At 41.0% G+C, this 21,260-nt stretch overlaps 1 long non-coding RNA gene across 1 annotated transcript; it reads right to left on the reverse strand.

Annotated features, from left to right (window-relative positions):
* Nucleotides 1–3,550: 3,550 nt before the first annotated feature.
* LOC127911053 (uncharacterized) lies at nucleotides 3,551–12,450 on the reverse strand. The gene is made up of 2 exons (XR_008077489.1): nucleotides 12,347–12,450; nucleotides 3,551–4,055 (listed from the first exon to the last, which is right to left on the reverse strand). It is a non-coding gene; the product is annotated as an uncharacterized LOC127911053 (long non-coding RNA).
* Nucleotides 12,451–21,260: the final 8,810 nt, after the last annotated feature.

Below are 21,260 nucleotides of genomic sequence, written 5' to 3' on the forward strand. Positions count from 1 at the left end.
ATTTGTGTGATTTTGTTGTCAGCACATTCAACTATGTAAAGAAAAAAAGTATTTAATAAGAATATTTAATTAATTCAGATCTAGGATGTGTTATTTTAGTGTTCCCTTTATTTTTTTGGGCAGTGTATATTAAATCCATGTTTTGTACCGCGGGAGGAGGTTCCTCGCCATCTTAGCTGCTGCACATGAGACAGCTAGCATTTCCAAGCATCTTTGCAGGAACTAGTCGTTTCGATGTGATGAGACCTCGGACATGTGGATTGAATGTTTTTCTGAATATTCCCTGTTTTTGGAGTACTGCACACAGACATTTATAAGACACAAGTGTATTCCAAACAGAGACACAATGAAAGTATTGCCAAGTTTAAAGGTCAGCTGAAAATGTCCTAATTACAGCTAAATAGCAACCTATGCACAACCTCAGACAGCTCTGCTGCTCTGTGGTGAGGTTTGTGTTTACATGGCTAATGTATTTGATAGTTTGAGGAGATGTACATGCATGAGAAATAGATGATAGCCTCAGAAAGTATATTCCAAGTGAGAATAACTGTAATGTTAAACTTAAAATACATTCGGAACTTTTAAAATATAACAATGCGATAATGCGAGAAGAAACATGACATTACAGACATTTCAGGGAAGTGAACGTTAGCAGTTGGAACTACCAATTTTTTGCTTGGTGATACGGAATTTGGAATGTAATTTAATAACTCCACCTCTGGGGGGGTCACATGATGCAGAGTATCTAGGAAGACGCTTGACTGAGAATTCCCGATGAATCTTTAACAAATTTATCCTAAAACTTGATAACTGGTGATATGCCTACAAGACAGAAAAAGGCAAGAAAAGCACTAAAACAGACCAAAAAACAACAGAGAAAGAATCTCTGACAATAGCCTCCTGGGAAACCCAAGATGGCACCATTACACATCAGCAAGAAGCTAGGCTAGCCCCCATCCTGATCACAGAAGGCAATAACACCCTCACAACACAATTTAACTTGAAAACTGCTGAGATTAGCTGCTCCATCAATCAACAAGCTAGGATCACGAATGGAAGAGGCTGAAGAGCGTATCGGTAGTGCTGAGGACAAGCTAGAGGGCATGGGGACGAAATTACAGAAACTGCGCAAAAAAACAACAAATCCCCGATGAATAAGGTAGACCATTTTGAAAACTACAGTAGGCGAAGCGACATTAGAATTATCGGCCTCCGCAAGGGCTGTGAAGGGATGGACCCCATTGATTTCGCTGCTGCCATTATCCCCTTCCTTCTGGGCAAAGAACATTTTGCTGAGCCCCTGATCATCAAACGGGCACACAGGTCACTCGCCCATCACCTGAACAGAACCCACAACCCTTACTTGTCCAGTTCCTGAAGTACCAGGACAGAGAGAAAGTTCTCAGTTCTCGGCCAAACATTTCGAAGAGAAGGGGTTGATCCTATACAATGGGGAGTTAATTCAATTATTTCCAGAGATGAGTCCCGGGATGGTAAAACGTAGGAAGGACTTCCTACCAGGTGTAAAGATCATTTACCTCCAAGACCATTCCCTTTGCACTGCTTCAACCTGCAACGATGAGAATCATCCATGGTGGACAGAGAAGATTCTTCAAAACGCCCAAAGAAGTCGCAACATTTCTCTGTGGACTGCAGGCGATCGGCTCAGGAAATGGTTGTTGTACTTGATACTATTCCACTCCAACCATTACCAAGAGCCCATCTTCCCCAATTAAGTGCCACCAGCATCCTGTGCTGGACTGTAATCCCACTAGCATGCCTTATTACTTTCATAACCGGTAGGACTGCTTTGCTGGATTATACTATAAACTTCTTTGGGACTGGGGGGCAGTATTGAGTAGCTTGGCTGAATAAGGTGCCCAGAGTAAATCGCCTGCTACGCATGCCCAGTTGCTAATATATGCATATTATTGGTAGATTTGGATAGAAAACACTGATGTTTCTAAAACTGTTTGAATGATGTCTGTGAGTATAACAGAACTCATATGGCAGGCGAAAACCTGAGAAAAAAAATCCAACCAGGAAGTGGGAAATCTGAGGTTTGTAGTTTTTCAACTCATTCCCTATCGAAACCACATTATCTATGGGGTCTTACTGCACTTCCCAAGGCTTCCACTAGATGTCAACAGTCTTTAGAACCTTGTTTGACGCTTCTACTGTGAAGTAGCAGAATGCCATTTGCTGACCACACGCGTTCACGTGATAGTTAACTTGTGTTCCATTGCTTTTCTACAGACAAAGGAATTCTCCGGTTGGAACATTGAAGATATGATAAAAACATCCTAAAGATTGATTCTATACTTCATTTGACATGTTTCTACGAACTGTAATATAACTTTGTCTGAACTTTCGCATGGACTTGCCTGCACATCGTGATTTTGGATTGTGTAGTAAACGCGCCAAGAAAAGGGAGGTATTTGGACATAAATGAGGGACTTTATCGAACAAATCAAACATTTATTGTGGAACTGGGATTCCTGGGAGTGCATTCTGATGAAGATCAAAGGTAAGTGAATATATATAATGCTATTTCTGACTTCTGTTGACTGCACAACATGGCAGATATCTGTTTGGCTGTTTTGTTGTCCCAGCGCTATACTCAGATTATTACATGGTATGCTTTTTCGGTAAAGCTTTTTTGAAATCTGACACAGCGGTTGCATTAAGGAGAATTTTATCTAAAGTTCCATGTATAACACTTGTATTTTCATCAACATTTATGATGAGTATTTCTGTAAATTGATGTGGCTCTCTGCAAAATCACCGGTTTTGGAACTACTGAACCTAACATGCCAATGTAAACTTGGCAAAAAATGTTGGATATAAATATGAACTTTATCGAACAAAACATACATGTATTGTGTAACATGAAGTCTTATGAGTGTCATCCGATGAAGATCAAAGGTTAGTGATTAATTGTATTTCTATTTCTGCTTTTTGTGACACCGCTCTTTGGCTGGAAAAATGGCTGTGTTTTTCTCTGACTAGGTGCTGACCTAACAATCGTTTGGTGTGCTTTCGCCGTAAAGCCTATTTCAAATGGGACACTGTGGTGGGATTAACGAAAAGTTTGTCTTTAAAATGGTGTAAAATACTTGTATGTTAATTATGAGATTTCTGTTGTTTTGAATTTGGCGCCCTGCACTTTCACTTGCTGTTGTTGAGGTGGGACGCTACCGTTCCGAATATCACAGAGAGGCTAAGGACAGATCAATGACGTAAGATCACAACTATTCCTTTTCACCAGAGAGTGTCACTTTGTTTTTACATTGTTATTTGAGACAGGCATGGTCCTCAGAGGCATCACTGTGATGTGCTAGACCTTTTTGTATGGCTGAGCCATGATATTTTTACTTGTATCATATAAGGATGCTGTTTTTTTTATTTACTGGTTTTGAGCTCCAGGCTCACGTTTGCCTTCATGTGAGAAATCGAATATAGGAATAGCGACGCAGGAAGTGTAGCTCCACTACAGGTGAGATTTGTGCTGGGCACGTTCAAGAACAACACCGGGGGGAAGAAGGGAACGGATTGTTTTGTTTTCTTTATGTTACAGTAATTTTTTCTGACAGACGTTTACTTTATATGATGTGTTTGACTACAGGCTCACTGAAAATAAGCAAAAGAATATCCGACACCCTTTTTGGACATATTCCTGGCTAAGACAGTAAATCATACATCATTGAAAGTTAATGGACTGAATGGACCTGTTAAATGAAAATTAGTGCTTATGTACTTGAAAAAGCTAAAGACCAATTCAACTTATTCCAGAGGCTGCTCCAAAACAACGACGGTGGAGAAGAGGTATTCAGAGTGGACTTCTAGTCTGACTCAGGAGGCGTGCACATCCTCCACCGCTTCAGAGTATATTACTCACTAATGTTCAGTCTCTGGATAATAAAGTAGATGAGCTCAGGGTGAGGATCTCCTTCCAGAGAGACATCAGGAATTGTTTCACGGAAACATGGCTCTCTTGGGATATCCATACAGCCAGCTGGGTTCTCAGTACATCGTGTAGACAGGAACAAATAACTCTGGGAAGAAGAAAGGCAGGGTGTATGTTTCATGATTAACTACTCATGGTGTGATTGTGATAACATACATAAATTCAAGTCCTTTTGTTCACCCGACCTAGAATACCTCACAATCAAATGCCGACTGTATTGCCTCCTAAAATAATTATCTTCGGTTAGAGTCACAGCCATGTAAATTCCCCCTCAAGCCGATACCACGATGGCCCTCAATGAACTATACTGAACTTTATGCAAACTGGAAACCACATATCCTGATGCCGCATTTATTGTAAGCTGGGGATTTTAACACAGTAAATTTGAGGAAAACGCTACCGGAGTTCTACCAATACATTGACTGTAGTACTCGCATTGGAAAAATATTGGACCACTGCTACTCAACTTGTTGAAATACCTACAAGGCCCTCCCCACCCTCCCTTTGGCAAATCTAATCAGAACTCTATTTTGCTCCTCCCTTCCTATAGACAGAAACTCAAACAGGAAGTACCCGTGCTAAGGTCTATTCAACGCTGATCTGACCAATTGGAATCCATGCTTTAAGATTGTTTTGATCACGTGGACCGGGTAGCCTCTTAGAATAACATTAACGAATACATGGATACCGTGACTGAGTTCATCAGGAAGTGTGTAGGAGATGTTGTACCCAATGTGACTATTAAATGACTATTGCCCCATAGCACTCACATCTGTCATCTTAAAGTGCTTTGAGACGCTAGTTAAGGATCATATCACCTCTACCTTACCTGACACCCTAGACCCACTTCAATTTGCTTATCACCTCATTAGATCCACAGACGATGCAATCACCATCGCATTGCACACTACCCTGTCCCATCAGGACAAGAGGAATACCTATGTAAGAATGCTGTTCATTGACTACAGCTCAGCATTCAACACCATAGTACCCTTCAAGCTCATCATTAAGCTTGGGACCATGGGTCTGAACCCTGTCCTGTGCAACTGGGTCCTGGACTACCTGACGGGCCGCCCCCAGGTGGTGAAGGTACGAAACAACACCTCCACTTTAATGATGTTGAAATAATGTTTACATACTGCTGTACTCTTCTCATATGTATATACTGTATTCTATTCTACGGTATTTTAGTCAATGTCACTCCAACATTGCTGTATCTAATATTTATATATTTCTTAATTCAATTCTTTTACTTTTAGATTTGTGTGCATTGTAAATTTTTAGATATTACTGCACTGTTGGAGCTAGGAACACAAGCATTTCGCTACACCCACTACACCTGCCAAATATGTGTATGTGACCAATAACATTTTACTTAATTTAATTAAGTTAGAGGGAATGCGTGGGTCAGGTCTTTGCCTCTTCATTTAACACGAAGACACAGGGAGTAGCTGTGTTTATCAATAAGAATGTACCCTTCTGTGTACCGAAAACAATTATTGATCCACTGGGATGTTATATAGTGGTCCATGGCAGAATGTATTCTGACCTTGCTAAATTTATAGGCACCTAATTATGTTGAGCATATTTTCAGTCAAGATATATTAGCAGAATTTCAGGGAACAGTCTTAGCTGGGGGCAACTTTAATTTTCGTCTGTATCCGATTCTGGATAGATCCTAAAGCAACCTCATTGACTAAGTCAGCCAAATGTACTTTATAATTTATGACCGGCTTCAATTTGATAGACACATGGAGAAAGCTCCACCTGCAAGATAGAGATTACTCATTCTACTCCTGCCCTAATAATTCTCATACCCGGATTGATCATTTTCTCCTATCAGCACAGTTAACCGATAGCTCTGGATAAATACTCCGTTTCCACAACTATCTCAGATCATTCACTCCTCACGCTTTCTGTTTGGATGCTGGATGGAGTTCAAGGGACCTGTATATGGTGCCTAAACCAAACTCTTTTGAAACAGACAGAATTTTGTAAATTTATCAGAAACCAAATTAAGTTTCTGTGAAACAAACTGTCCGTCCTCTCGCAATAGTTTTGTACTCTGGGATACATTGATGGCCTTTCATAGTGGTCAAATCATTTCCGATAGCAAAGGTCTCAAAAAGAAATACACTGCTGAATTGAATGAATTAGAGAACAAAATCCTATTACTACAAAAGGAACACCATAAATCTGGCTCTAAAGAAACACACCACTTATTGGTGAATAAAAAAAACTAAAATACCCTAAGTACTTACAAAACTGAAAAGGCTACTCTTAGAACTAGGCAAAGATATTTTGAATTGGGGGAGAAAGCAGATAAAAACTGAGGAGAATTTGAGAACCATCAACTCTATCGAAAATCAAAACGGTCAAGTGACTCACAACCCGGAAGAGATTAATGAGTAATTTAAACAATACTATTCTATACACTTCTGATGGAACGGAACAAGCAATGATAGACAATTCTGTCTACTAATGAACTACCGCACCTCACACAGGATGACCTAAACGAACTAGATCATCCCTTAACAAAAACAGAAATCGAAAAGGAAATTTCCTCTCTACCATCTGGCAAATCACCAGATTTCCCCCAGAGTTTTAGAAGGAGTTTAAGGATTTGCTTATTACTCTCTTGATGGATGTTCTAAATTTAGCTGCTGTCACAGAGCCTACCGGACTCCTTTTTCACGGCTATTATAAAAGTTATAAATAAGAAAAATAAAGACCCCCTACAATGCTCTTCTTATAGGCTGATCTTGCTCCTCAATGCTAACTATAAATCGATTTCTAAGGCGATTGCGAATAGATTAGGCCAATAGTTGACTAAACTTGACCAACACCAATTAAACAGGCTTTATACAGAAAAGATCCTGCAACAATAATTTGCCCAGACTATTCAATTTAATTCACATGGCCAGTGTGAGGAGCGATCCTAGTACAGTATAGCAGCAGTATCTCTAGATGCTGAAAAAGCCTTTGATAGGCTGGAGTGGCCATACCTATTCTAGGTCCTTGCTAAGTTTAATTTTGGTCCTTTGTTTGTCAACTGGGTTAAGATTTTATACTATGAACTGCAAACCAAGCTCACCACTAATGTCATGATGTCTACAACCTCTAAAGACTGGGAAAGTGGCTGACAAGGCTGTTCACTCTTCCCACTCCTTTTTGTGCTAGCCATAGAACCCCTGGCGGAGGCCATAAGAACAGATCCTGGCATAAAGGGCTTTCAGATTAAAACATTTACAGTGGGGAGAAGAAGTATTTGGTACACTGTCGATTTAGCAGAAAATCACATTGTATGATTTTGAAGTAATTAATTTGCATTTTATTGCATGACATAAGTATTTGATCACCTACCAACCAGTAAGTATTCCAGCTCTCACAGACCTGTTAGTTTTTCTTTAAGAAGCCCTCTCCATTCATTATCTGTATTAACTGCATCTTTTTGAACTCGTTACCTGTATAAAAGACACCTGACCACACACTCAATCAAACAGACTCCAACCTCTCCACAACGGCCAAGACCAGAGAGGGTGTAAGGACATCAGGGATAAAATTGTAGACCTGCACAAGGCTGGGATGGGCTACAGGACAATAGGCAAGCAGCTTGGTGAGAAGGCAACAACTGTTGGCGCAGTTATTAGAAAATGGAAGAAGTTCAAGATGGCGGTCAATCACCCTCGGTCTGGGGCTCCATGCAAGATCTCACCTCGTGGGGCATCAATGATCACGAGGAAGGTGAGGGATCAGCCCAGAACTACACGGCAGGACCTGGTCAATGACCTGAAGAGAGCTGGGACCACAGTCTCAAAAAAAACATTAGTAACACACTACTCCGCCATGGATTAAAATCCTGCAGTGCATGCAAGGTCCCCTTGCTCAAGACAGCGCATGTCCAGGCCCGTCTGAAGTTTGCCAATGACCATCTGGATGATCCAGAGGAGGAATGGGAGAAGGTCATGTGGTCTGATGAGACAAAAATAGAGCTTTAAGGTCTAAACTCCACTCGCAGTGTTTGGAGGAAGAAGAAGGATGAGTAAAACCCCCAAAACACCATCCCAACTGTGAAATATGGAGGTGGAAACATCATTTTTGGGGATGCTTTTCTGCCAAGGGGACAGGACGACTGCACCGTATTGAGGGGAGGATGGATGGGGCCATGTATCGCAACATCCTGGCCAACAACCTCCTTCCATCAGTAAGAGCATTGAAGATGGGTCGTGGCTGGGTCTTCCAGCATGACAACGACCCGAAACACACAGCCACGGCAACTAAGGAGTGGCTCCGTAAGAAGCATCTCAAGGTCCTGGAGTGGCCTAGCCAGTCTCCAGACCTGAACTTTGGAGGGAGCTGAAAGTCCGTATTGCCCAGCGACAGCCCCGAAACCTGAAGGATCTGGAGAAGGTCTGTATGGAGGAGTGGGCCAAAATCCCTGCTGCAAGTGTGTGCAAACCTGGTCAAGAACTACAGGAAACGTATGATCTCTGTAATTGGAAACAAAGGTTTCTGTACCAAATTAAGTTCTGCTTTTCTGAAATATCAAATACTTATGTCATGCAATAAAATGCAAATTAATTACTTAAAAATCATACAATGTGATTTTCTGGATTTTAGAATCCGTCTCACAGTTGAAGTGTACCTATGATAAAAAATTTACAGACCTCTACATGCTTTGTACGTAGGAAAACCTGCAAAATCAGTGTATCAAATACTTGTTCTCCCCACTGTATGTGGAAATTGATAAAAGTAGAAAGGTCACTGGTTTGAATACTTGAGCCGACAAGGTGAAAAATCTGTATGTGCCCTTGAGCAAGGTACTTAACTCTAGTTTGCTCCAGGGGTGCCATACTATTATGGCTGACCCTGTAAAACAACACATTTCACTGCACCTATCGGCGAATGTGACAGTAAAACATATTTATTATTTGTGTAAATGTAAGGTTTGTTTACCTGCAATCATTGGTTTTTGTTTGACATACATTTGAAATAAAAACACCCGAGTCTCAGCATCACTGTTACCATGGAATTGCCTCAATGCTGTAATTCTGTTGCAATACATTTTAGAGATTGACTTCATAAGCACTACATAAATTGGCCACCAATAATTTATAACCGTATTTAATGCTCTGTAGAGGATTAATAAATGTGAAAGAATAAATGGATGGTTATGTCACACAGTTATGCCACATTATGAATCTTTATAGAGCATGATATACGCTTATAAATGATTTGTGAAGCTTCTATGTAGTGTTTATGAAGCCTTACTGAAAGCTTTATGAAGCCTTTATAAGATGCACTTCAAATGACGCAGGACCGGTATTTGTTTCATTAGTCGATTTTTGATATAGTCCCAAAATGTTTTGCATATCAGCAATCAAGTTTAAGATATATAACATTAAAAAAATATAGAAAACAGACGGTATGATGTGTTTTGCATCATATGATAATTTGTCAATTTTCACTTGATTTTTTTAATTCAAAATCTATATACATCTGACCAGGAGTGCAGCTTTGGTTTTAGAAGTGGGGGGGACATAATATTATTATTATATATATTTTTTAAATCCCGTCGGAAAAACACTCCAAACAGCCTACCCGACTGCTCGGAGGCGTCCGCATGGCCCGTAAGCACTCCGTTGCCTCGTTTTGTATCCAATTCCAACTGGGGGGGGGACAAAAATGCAATTTCAGTATGTGAGGGGGACATTAATGTTTTTAACCACTAAAGTTTTGCTTCACTACACACTCCAATGCTTTGACTGGTGCAGCTAGAAATCACAAATGTCTACCCTATAATGAAAAGGCACCCGCCAAAAAATTCAAAGAACTTGTTTATCTATTGTGTTGTTACATTTGTATTCGTATTTTGTGTCCAATGCCCTCGGGGTGTTGATATCATTTGTTGCATGCATCATGATCAATATGGAGGACCAAACCTGATCGAACATCTCTGGAGAGACATGAAAATAGCTGTGCAGTGATGCTCCTCATCCACCCTGACAGAGCTTGAAAAGGATCTGCAGAGAAGAATGGGAGAAATACAGGTGTCCCAAGCTTGTAGCATCATACCCAAAAAGACTTGAAGCTGTAATCGCTGCCAAAGGTGCTTCACAACAAAGTACTGAGTAAAGGGTCTGAATACTTATGTAAATGGAATATCATATATATATATTTTTTTATAAATGTGCAAAAATGTCTAAAAACCTGTTTTTTTCTTTGTCATTATGGGGTATTGTGTGTAGATTGATGAGGGAAAAGAGAGGCGGGGTGGGGTGCTGAGGAGTATGTCTGTAATAAAGCCCTTTTGTGAAAAAAACTAATTCTGATTGGCTGGGCCTGGCTCCCCAGTGGGTGGGCCTGGCTTCAAATTGGGTGGGCCTATGCCCTCCCAGGCCCACCCATGGCTCCATCCATTCCCAATCAAGTGAAGTCCATAGATTAGGGCCTAATGAATTTATTTAAATTGACCGATTTCCTTTTATGAACTGAAACTCAGTAAAATGTTTTAAATTGTTGCATGTTGCGTTGATATTTTAGCTATAGTTTAAAGACCAGCGAGTTACTGAATATTCAACAGTCTAAGTCAAACTACTTTGTTCCCCTGCCTGTTTATTGGTGACTGAACGTTGGCAAGAGAAATGCCCCTCCTAATTTCACTACAAATAGGCTGTGTTGTTTTCAGACAATTTAGCTGATTAGGCTTGTGCACATTTACAAGTGTGTTTCATTACCTAATTATCTATGTTACCGAGTAAGATAATTCTTATTCATGTTTTTGTTGTATTTCAGGTGGAGTGGCATTGCTGACAGGTCAGCATGCTGAGAAGCCAAGGCCCATATTCACAAAGTAGTACTGATTTTAAGATCTGTTTTTCCTTCACATTGAGTACAATTACATTGACAAGGGGGAGGTTATCCTAGATCACTATCCCTACTCTGAGACAGTTTGTGAATATGGGCCCTGGAAGAAAGCTGTTGCCCAATACTTTTCACAACAGTTGCGACACCACAAGACCCTCAAGGAGGAGTAGGCAACCCTGTTCCTGGAATGCCGCAGGTACTGCAAGATTTTGTTCCAACCAGGCCCTAAAACAGGGGTGCATTCAGTTCGTTTGAACGTTATCTATGTTGCGGAACGGTTTATACTGATTGACACACTTTCCCAAAACGTTCTTGAACAGACTTTTAGCTACGTTTGCTCCGTTCAGTGGGTGTGTCGGGTGTGGCTTGAATCAACGAGTGACGTATTTTAAAGGGCACTGGTTCATTTTGAACCCACAACCCAACACTTCCCCATTTTCCAACTGGTCATTCAGTACAGCACCACTTCCATTCAATTGAACGTTCTATTGCTGAGCTAATTGATCAGTTCAGTGATAGCCTAAATTCAGCACACCTGGTATTCCAAGTCTTAAATCAAAAACATGAAGCACTCCAGGACCAGGGTTGTCTACCCCTATTAGTAAATGCTAATTGTTACGCTTTCAACATGTTAATGTGACACACCAGATTGGCGTTGTCTGTCAGGAGTTTGAAGCACATAGTCAGTTTCACTTATTTTATTTTCAATTAAATAAGGACCAGAGAAATGAGCTGACAGTGAAGATCCTGGAACAGGTAATAACACCAGTACTTGGTCACCTGGCTGTATTGGATGAGAAACAGCCTGTTTATCACAGTGTCTTTTCATGCTCCTCTGTGAGGAAGACAGACCTTCCTTTGCGAGAGCACAAGCTTGGTGTAGGCACTCACGAAAGCGACTAACGTAGTCCAACACATTCTCGTCTCCTGTACACAACTCTTGTTCTGCTCTTCCAACAATACATTTAACACCAGCTTTTTAACTTCCACTAATGCTACCTCAGCTATAACGTTCAACACTGAACTATACCACTAAAACAATCTGCATGAGCGGCATGGGTGTCAGTAAAGACAAATCCCGGATGAGCACCCACTTATGTTACAAATCCCTTTTGGCCGGACAGTCTAGGGGGGGGATGGTAATGAGACCCGTAACATAACTCATACAAATTCTAATAGTGACAAAGTAAAAGTGAGAACGAAATAACCACGACAACTGAAATCTACCGTCAAACTCAAGGTTTATTAGTAAACACAGTAATGGGGGGGGAGCAGGAAAAGGGGCTAAGCTGGACCCAAGGAAAGAAACAATAAGTATTCAAAAACACCCCTAAGCTAGACTAGCCTACTTTAACAACAGCTAACTAACTAACCAAAAATACAGTGGGTGGTCCACCCAGTTCTAACTAGTGTATTTAACAAAGTTTACCTACGGGTATTGTATGCCCATGGGTGACTTGTTCCCCCTTTTCCCACCAGTAAACAAACACCATAACCAAAAACAATACTCACAGGTGAGGACAAAGTGATATGGAGGTGCTCAAACAAAAGAGAGGTCAATACAAAAGAGAGAGTGAAACAGAGAGACCTACAGACATGGCATTTTACAGAGAGATTGAGCTTTACAGCAAACAACTGACAGGGTTTTTAAACAAAGGGAAAGGAACGGTGATTGGGTAGGAAACAGGAGGAGGTGTGTCTTCTGATTGATGATTGGTAACTGATTGGGGAGTGATGATTTTCACCTGTGAGGGGAGAAGGCGAGAAAAGAAACACACTCACAGGATACACACAGGATACTTGTATCCGTAACACTAATGAACTGAATATTGTTTGTGAATTTCCATATTTCTATAATGTTTCAAGTAAGACCCAAGTGCAGACTGTGTTGAAGTTACAATGTTTATTACAGCAACATGGGCAGGCAAACGACAGGTCAATGCAGGCAGGGGTCTATAATCCAGAGTGGTGGGGCAAAGGTACAGGATGGCAGGCAGGCTCAAGGTCAGGTCAGGTCAGGCAGAGGTCGGTAATCCAGAGTAGGCGCAACGGTACAGGACAGAAGGCAGGCTCAGGGGCAGGCAGAGGTGTCAGGCAGGCAGGCTCAGAGTCCAGACAGGCAAGGGTCAAAACCAGGAGGGCGAGAAAAAGAGAGACTGGGGAAAGCAGGAGCTGAGAAAAATTCTGGTTGACTTGACAAACAAGACGAACTGGCAACAAACATACAGAGAACACAGGGTAAAATGGGCGACACCTGGAGGGGGTGAGACAGGTGAAACCGATCAGGGCGTGACAATATCAATGATGCTAATATCAATGAGTTGAATTGTTCAACATGTGCAGTAAAAGTTAATACAGCATTGGTGATGAAAGGTTCATAATGCATTGCCATCAGGCCACTGCATGCTGTGACATGTGCCTGGATGGTGACACATCTTCAAGGTTCCTGATTGAATACTGTGGCCTTCGGTGGTACCAGAAGGAAGGGCCTTACCTGGGAGTACAGCAACACACTCTCTCTCTCTCTGACTCACAGCCATTCTGTCAACCACAGGAGGTTGGTGGCACCTTAATTGGGGAGGACAGGCTCGCAATGGCTAGAGTGGTATAAGTGCAATGGTATCATGGTTTCCATGTGTTTGATGCCATTCCATTCGCTCTATTCTAGTCATTATTATGACCTCTCAGAAGCCTCAACTGCTGTTAACATGTATTGTATGTAACCGCTCAAATTCATACAAACTGCTACGGACACAATCACTGACTTATATTCACTTATCCCATTCACTTATTCCATTCACTCTTGTCGGGATATACAGTATATATATACAGTGCCCATCCAAGAAGGCTCAAGGTCACAAATAAAATTATGTCAAATCACGTTATATCTATAGTAGTTTTGATTGGACTGATGTCAACATCACACTTTCAAAATCTTAGCTAGCAGTCATAATCATGAATCAAGCCGACAATCTACTGGCAAATCCTTTTTAATCCTTGTCATATGAAGAGAAATAATGAAGAGAAATTATAGATGAAACGTATCGGTGCTCATCGGCCATTGGATATAAACGTTACACAACAAGTTGGAAATTGCAGATTCAACAATAAGTGGGTGTGTGGTCCCAATTCTTGGTTGAATAGGATCTCCTTTCCAAGCTTAAAATGATAAACATTCAACAATGGCCATGCTGTCAATCCAGCATGATGTCTGCTGCACTCAAAACAACTGTTAACACAGAACTGGGATATCTGACTTCAGTTAGTTCAAGACAACTGGGAACTCAGGAAAAAACGATCTCCGACTGGGAAAATACATTTTGAACAGTCATCCAACTCGAAATTGTAAGTCGGGAACTCTGGCCTCTTTCTAGCTCTACGACCTGAAGATCACTGACATCATCATGACTTGACCTTGTTTTTTTCAGAGTTCTCAGTTGTCATGAAAGTATCATAAATCCAGAGAATGCCAGACTTTGATGACAAAGTTTGCTGGGAAAATTTGCCCACGAAGGACCGCCACACCACCTTCCTGTTCAAGTGAGTACAACACACAACAAGGTGAGTCCAAAAATGTATTGTATGCTGTTGCATAAATTATGTAATATGCCAGGGAGATATGTATACTGTAGCTAAGAAAGTAATACTAAGTGTATGTTGTGTAGTAAGCTGTTAGTAGCCCATGTGCCTCACCCTAATAATTTGGTATATTTTCCCCTCTTAATTTTGCCTAATGTTCTGACTTGGTGGTGCACATGTTGCCTATAACCTGTTATAAGAGCTTTCATTGTCTGCTTATATGCCCCCTTTATTTATCCTACGGTCTGACTTGGTGTACAGGGAGGACACTGTAAGAACGGCCCATATTCTGAATTATGTCGCTGTATATTTAAAAAGTGCTGTACAAATAGTTATATTGACTACATCTGCCCTAGCTCGCTCATTAATGTCTTAATCAAAATTACAGATTGCCTCTTATCCGCTTGTCATCCCCTTATGCCATAATTTGTACATCTAAATTGTCAGTAGAAACCACATTTGTTTAAGCAAGTTAGCCATATCAGACCTCACAAGTGGCACAGCAGTCTAAGGCACTACATCTCAGTGCTAGAGGCGTCACTACAGAATCTGCTTTGATCCCGGCTGAAACACAACCGGCCGTGATCGGGAGTCCCATAGGGGCGGTGCACAATTGGCCCAGCGCCGTCCGGGTTAGGGGAGGGTTTGGCCGGAGTAGACCGTAATTGTAAAATAAGAATTTGTTCTTAACTGACTTGCCTAGTTGAATAAAAATAATATCTGCTATGTTTTTAAAAAAGGCATTAAATGAGACTGAATAAACTGTTTCGCTGCCAGACAAGGCTCTGCTGAATGTATAAGTACATGTATATGTATACATGTATATGTACATGTATGTATATCGTTTTAAAGGTATTATTATTGTTAATCTCACCAGTGTCCGATTTCAAATAGGATTTACGGCGAAAGCACCACAAACGATTATGTTAGGTCACCACCAAGCCACAGAAAAACACAGCTATTTTCCCAGCCAAAGAGAGGAGTCACAAAAAGCACAAATAGAGATAAAATGAATCCCTAACCTTTGATGATCTTCATCAGATGACACTCACTCATAGGACTTCATGTTACACAATACATGTATGTTTTGTTTGATAAAGTTCATATTTAAATAAAAAAATCAGAGTTTACATTTACACGTTACATTCACTAGTTCCAAAAACATCCAGGGATTTTGCATATATGGCTATACACATATCATGCAAATATAACTTGTCTGTGTATAGCCATATATAAGACAACTGCTGGGTCTGCCTAGGCAGAGCTCCTGATTGACATGTGTACTATGGTGCATTGAGTTGGTTGGAACCTCTCCAGCGTGCTGACAATAAACAATTATTCATTAAGATTGACTTTGAGTGTTCCTGTGTAAGAATTTCCACGACACAATCAGTCAATGCACATGCATAATTACAAATATTAAAAACGATCCTAAAAAATCGACCTGCAGTAGGGCATGCTAGGAAATACGATAGAGATGGGTGTGGTTTTGATTGGACCATTTTACTCTCCAATTTGTAAAACAATAACTCTGGTTATTTACACCAACAGTGGTGGTTCTTTACACCACTGTGTTAATTTCACTCTTACAGAGTGAATATAACCCCTGAATCAACACTAGAAATGTTACACTGAAAAATCAACAATGGGCAATTCGCTGTGCATGCATGATTGCACCTGCTCCAGCTGGCTACTGGTGTCTGTCTGAATTATTGAGGTCCACTGGGTTGAGTTGTAGTGGACTGATAAGTTGTGTGGCTCACTGAGAGAGAGGGAGCGTCGTTGGCAACAAACCTAGGTTGGGCGAACACATGGAGAGAACGCTACTACCTACGCTACTACCTCCAATGGATTCTACACCAACAGGAGCATGCACTCCCCGAACAGCTTGTTGCTTGGGTTCTTTGTAGTGGAGGCACTGTGTGTAGCTGCATATTATGCCTACAAAACCCGCAGTAAGATCAGGCGCCATGGCAAACCCAACATGATCTGGGACCGGTCACTGCTCAGGCCACCAGAGGAACATAATGTGCAGGACTGGGTAAGTGGAGAATACATTTTCTTCTGGTAAATAGGGCCACAAATTGCCTGCAATAATATCTTCCCATGTTGGCCAAGGAAATCCTTAATGTGGTTGGTTAGTATAGCTCTACTGAACAAAATATAAATGCAACATTTTCGATGGTTTTACTGGGGTACAATTTATATAATCAGTCAATTAAAATAAATAAATGAGGCCCTAATCTATGGATTTCGCATGACTGGGCAAGGGCATAGGCCCACCCACTGGGGAGCCAGTCCCAGCCAATCAGAATACATTTTCCCCACAAAAGTGCTTTATAGAGCCCCACAGTGGAGGTGTCATTAATACCCATAAAAGCTAGCGATCAAACACGGAAATGTAGTCTTCCCCTGGCATGACATTTTGATAACCATCTAAATCTCTCTCGGACAAGGTGACTTTTATCAATATATTAGACTCTATTTACTCTCAGACTCAAAAATGCAAATTAGCATCAAAGTAGACATCATGCAAGACTACAAATCCCTGCATGTCATATTTAGCTGACACCTTTGATAACCGGTATGGTGTCAATTTAAAACTTGCACAAGAGAGTTCACAGAATTGTCAATTTAAAGAAATGTAGTCAATATATTAATGACTAAATTTAGGTAAACATTAGATAGTTAATCCAGAGATTCTTACCTTTGCCTCATTTCGGCAGTCTCGTCCAGATCATGGCATTTGTAGTTCTTTATGATGGCAACATTAGCAGCTGATTAGCGTTTAATTTTGGGGGTAAATACATTTTTGAATCTGAGAGTAGATAGAGTCTAATATATTGATAAAAGTCCCCTTGTCCCAGAGAGACTTATACGGTTATCAAAACGTCACGACAGGGTAAGCCTACACAAAACACAGACCTTATTTGAAGTGTTTCTAAAATCCCTAATGGGAAAAATGAACGGTGGAAAAACAAATGGAACAGTTTTCTTGTTTGACCTCTAGGTTTTATCGGTTTTATGACTCATACGGTGGTACTCAATAACAGACACAAATACTCCTCAGTTTCATCAGCTGTCTGGGTGGCTGGTCTCAGCGGATCCCGCAGGAGAAGAAGCCGGTTGTGGCGGTCCTGGGCTGGCGTGGTTACACGTGGTCTGTGGTTGTGAGGCCAGTTGGACGTACTGCCAAATTCTCTAAAACAACATTGGAGGCGGCTTACGATAGAGAAATGAACATTCAATTATCTGGCAACAGCTCTGATGGACAGTCAGCATGGCAATTGCATGCTCCCTCAACATTTTAGACATCTGTGGCAAAACTGCACATGTTAGAGTGACCTTTTATTGTCCCCAGCACAAGGAGCACCTGTGTAATGATCATGCTGTTTAATCAGCTTCTTGATATGCCACACTTGTCAGGTGGATTGATTATCTTGGCAAAGGAGAAATGCTCACTAACAGGGATATAAACAAGTTTGTGCACAAAATCTGAAAAATACTTTTTTTTGTGCGTATGGAAGAGTTCTGAGATCTTTTACTTCAGCTCATGAAACATTGGACCAACACTTCACATGTTTGCGTTCATATTTTTGTACAGTATACAACTCATTTATTGCATCACTCCCTACATCACAAAAATGTCATGTTTGACCCAGTGCTCTACAATTAAAGGGTAGGTATTTGCAATAGTTGTCACAACTTCCGCCGAAGTCGGTTCCTCTCCTTGTTCGGCTGGCGTTCAGCAGTCGAAGTCACCGGTCTTCTAGCCAGCGCCGATCCATCTTAAATTTTCCATTAGTTTTGTCTTGTCTTTCTGCACACCTGGTTTACATATCCTAGTAATTAATATGTGAATTTATCCCTCTGTTCCCTCCATGTCTGTGGAGTATTGTTTGTTGTAAGTGCTTGTGCACATTTTGTTTGGTGCATGACGGGTTTTGTACCCATATTTTGTATTTTCTGGATGCCGTGGGTTTGTTAATTAAACTGTTCCGGTTATTACCCAGTTCTGCTCTCCTGCGTCTGACTTCCCTGCCACCAGTTACGCACCCCTTACAATAGTTACACCTCACTTTTCTATTTTTGGAGTTAGAAAACCGATCAGCCCAAAGAATGCTGAAGTCATGTCAGAAAATGTTTTTCCGGGGTGCGATGTAATATGGAGGACCCGGCAAGACAGTCTATTCTCTATAATCTAAACTAGAACAGAAATATCTTAATGTATAAATTAAACCAAATAGTTTGCACTCATGACTGCTGGTTTCAATTATATTGTCAGCCAACTTACTGTCACGTTCTTTCAAAATCGAACCCAGAAGCAGACCAGGACAAGGAGAGTAGGAAGAAGGTGAGTTTACAAGTGAATGTGAATGGGTAGATATATCCAGGTGGCGTAGCGGGCAGCGGTGGTGAGTTGATGGGAGTAAATAGGTGGATCCAATGGGGTAGCGGAATCCTCCGACGACCAGGCGGGAATGGGGTAAATGATCCGGGTGAGTAACTGAAGACAGAACAAACGGAGGTGAGTTTAAGGCAAGCAATACGTAAAAAACAACAAAACAAATTCTATCCAACTTGAGGCTGATACTATGGCACAACATACTGTTCATGGCTAATGATCCAGCAGGGAATGGATGTCAGGTCCGGGCTTATGAAGAAGAGAGATGATGATCAGGACCAGGTGTGCAGATAGCTGATGGGATACAGGTGCGGGTAATCAGAACTCCCAACTGGCTTCATTGCCCGGCAACCAGACAGGGTGCGTTCCAGGACGCCGGAAAAAAACACTCCAGGACAGAACACAGGCAAAAAAACAGACTCAGGAAACGGGATTTGTGACACTTACAAGTAAATACTTTAAGAATGCATTGTTACAAATCAACTTGCAAAGTTTCTAGCTAACTAGCCCTACGAGCCTGATACCATTAGCCCTTACCAGCCTGCTATCAACACCTAGCTTACAGCTACATTAAAGTAAACCAAAGTTTTGAAAATGTATAATGGCATCTAACCAGTTACAAAGGAATGTTACCTATATGCAGTTATTCTAGCCAGCAAGCTAGCCAGTTAACGTGAATTATTTAGCCAACACACTATTAGCCTAGCAAGCTTAGCCAACTATCACGGTTATGGTCAGCAAGCTAGAGTCCAACTACAGGAGACCAGTGACAACACAACTAACAAAACACAACTTAAACATAACCGCAGATCAAAAGCAAAGACAGTGCAGACTGAGTTAGCTACAGTACCAAAGTGACGGGGTGGCACTTCACAGGGCTGTAATCCAAAATAAATAGATTCAAGATGTTGGACCCCAAGCATGCTAGCACTAAGCCAAGGTTGAAAAAGTTACATAACTCCCGTAGCCTACTTCACAGAGAACATGACAAAAAGTTTACAAAACAAAAAGAACAGACGAGGTACTACAGTACACAATTAGAGCAAGTAGGTATGATTTTCTCTTTCATTTTGAGCCGACGGCTAATGGGTTCTCACTAGATAACACAGCTGAGGTATGGCTAATGGTAGCCAGCTTGAGATAGCTACCAAGCTAGCATATGAACTCTGTAGCACAGAGTAGATCCTCCATATGACGTTGAGTGCATTAGAGGTAGTTTAGAAGTTAACCCGGAAATAATGTAATACATTTTTAATAACCAAAAACATAACTATGTTTGTACTTATAGGTAACCAGACTACAACTAAGTTACTAAGTCTGTGGCCACACTGTGTTGTTAAATTGGTGAGTAAAAACTCATGCTTCCTACCCTCCCCTTAATCATATCACAATAAACGTTTACCTTAATAAATATAATAGTTAAAACATTTTTTATATATTTACTGTATATACAGTACCAGTCAAAAGTTTGGACACACCTACTCATTCAAGGATTTCCTTTATTTGTACTATTTTCCACATTGTAGAATAATAGTGAAGACATCAAAACCATGAAATAACACATAAGGAGTCATGTACCACAAAAAAAAGTGTTAAACACATCTAAATATATTTCAAATGTGAGATTCTTCAAAGTAGCCACCCTTTGCCTTGATGACAGCTTTGTACACTTTTGGAATTCTCTCAACCAGCTTCACCTGGAATGCTTTTCCAACAGTCTTGAAGGAGTTCACCAGTATTCTGAGCACTTGTTGGCTGCTTTTCCATCACTCTGTGGTCCAACTCATCCCAAACCATCTCAGTTGGGTTGAAGTTGGGTGATTGTGGAGGCCAGGTCATCTGATGCAGCACTCCATCACTCTCTTTCTTGGTCAAATAGACCTTACACGGCCTGAAAGTGTGTTGGGTCATTGTCCTGTTGTCCCACATAGTGCAAACCAGATTGGACGGCGTATCACTGCAGAATGCTGTGGTAGCCATGCTGGTTAAGTGTGGCTTGAATTCTAAATAAATCACAGACAGTGTCACCAGAAAAGCACCCCCACACCATCACACCTCCTCCTTCATGCTTCATGGTGGGAACCACACATGTGGAGATCACACTGCGTCTCACAAATACACGGCGGTTGGAACCATTCATCTCAAATTTGGACTCATCAGACCAACAGACAGATTTCCTAAGCAAGTCTCTTCTTATTATTGATGTCCTTTAGTAATGGTTTCTTTGCAGCAATTTGAACATGAGCTGTTCTTGCCATAATATGGACTTGGTCTTTTACCAAATTAGTCTATCTTCTGTATACCACCCCTATCTTGTTACACGACAACTGATTGGCTCAAATGCAGTAAAAAGGAAAGAGATGTTAATTGAAAACCTGTTAAACCTGTTAATTGAAATTGCATTCCAGAGAATGCCAAGAGTGTGCAAAGCTGTCATCAAAG

The sequence above is a fragment of the Oncorhynchus keta genome, chromosome 23 (genome assembly GCF_023373465.1).
Source record: "Oncorhynchus keta strain PuntledgeMale-10-30-2019 chromosome 23, Oket_V2, whole genome shotgun sequence".
Lineage (NCBI taxonomy): Eukaryota > Metazoa > Chordata > Actinopteri > Salmoniformes > Salmonidae > Oncorhynchus > Oncorhynchus keta.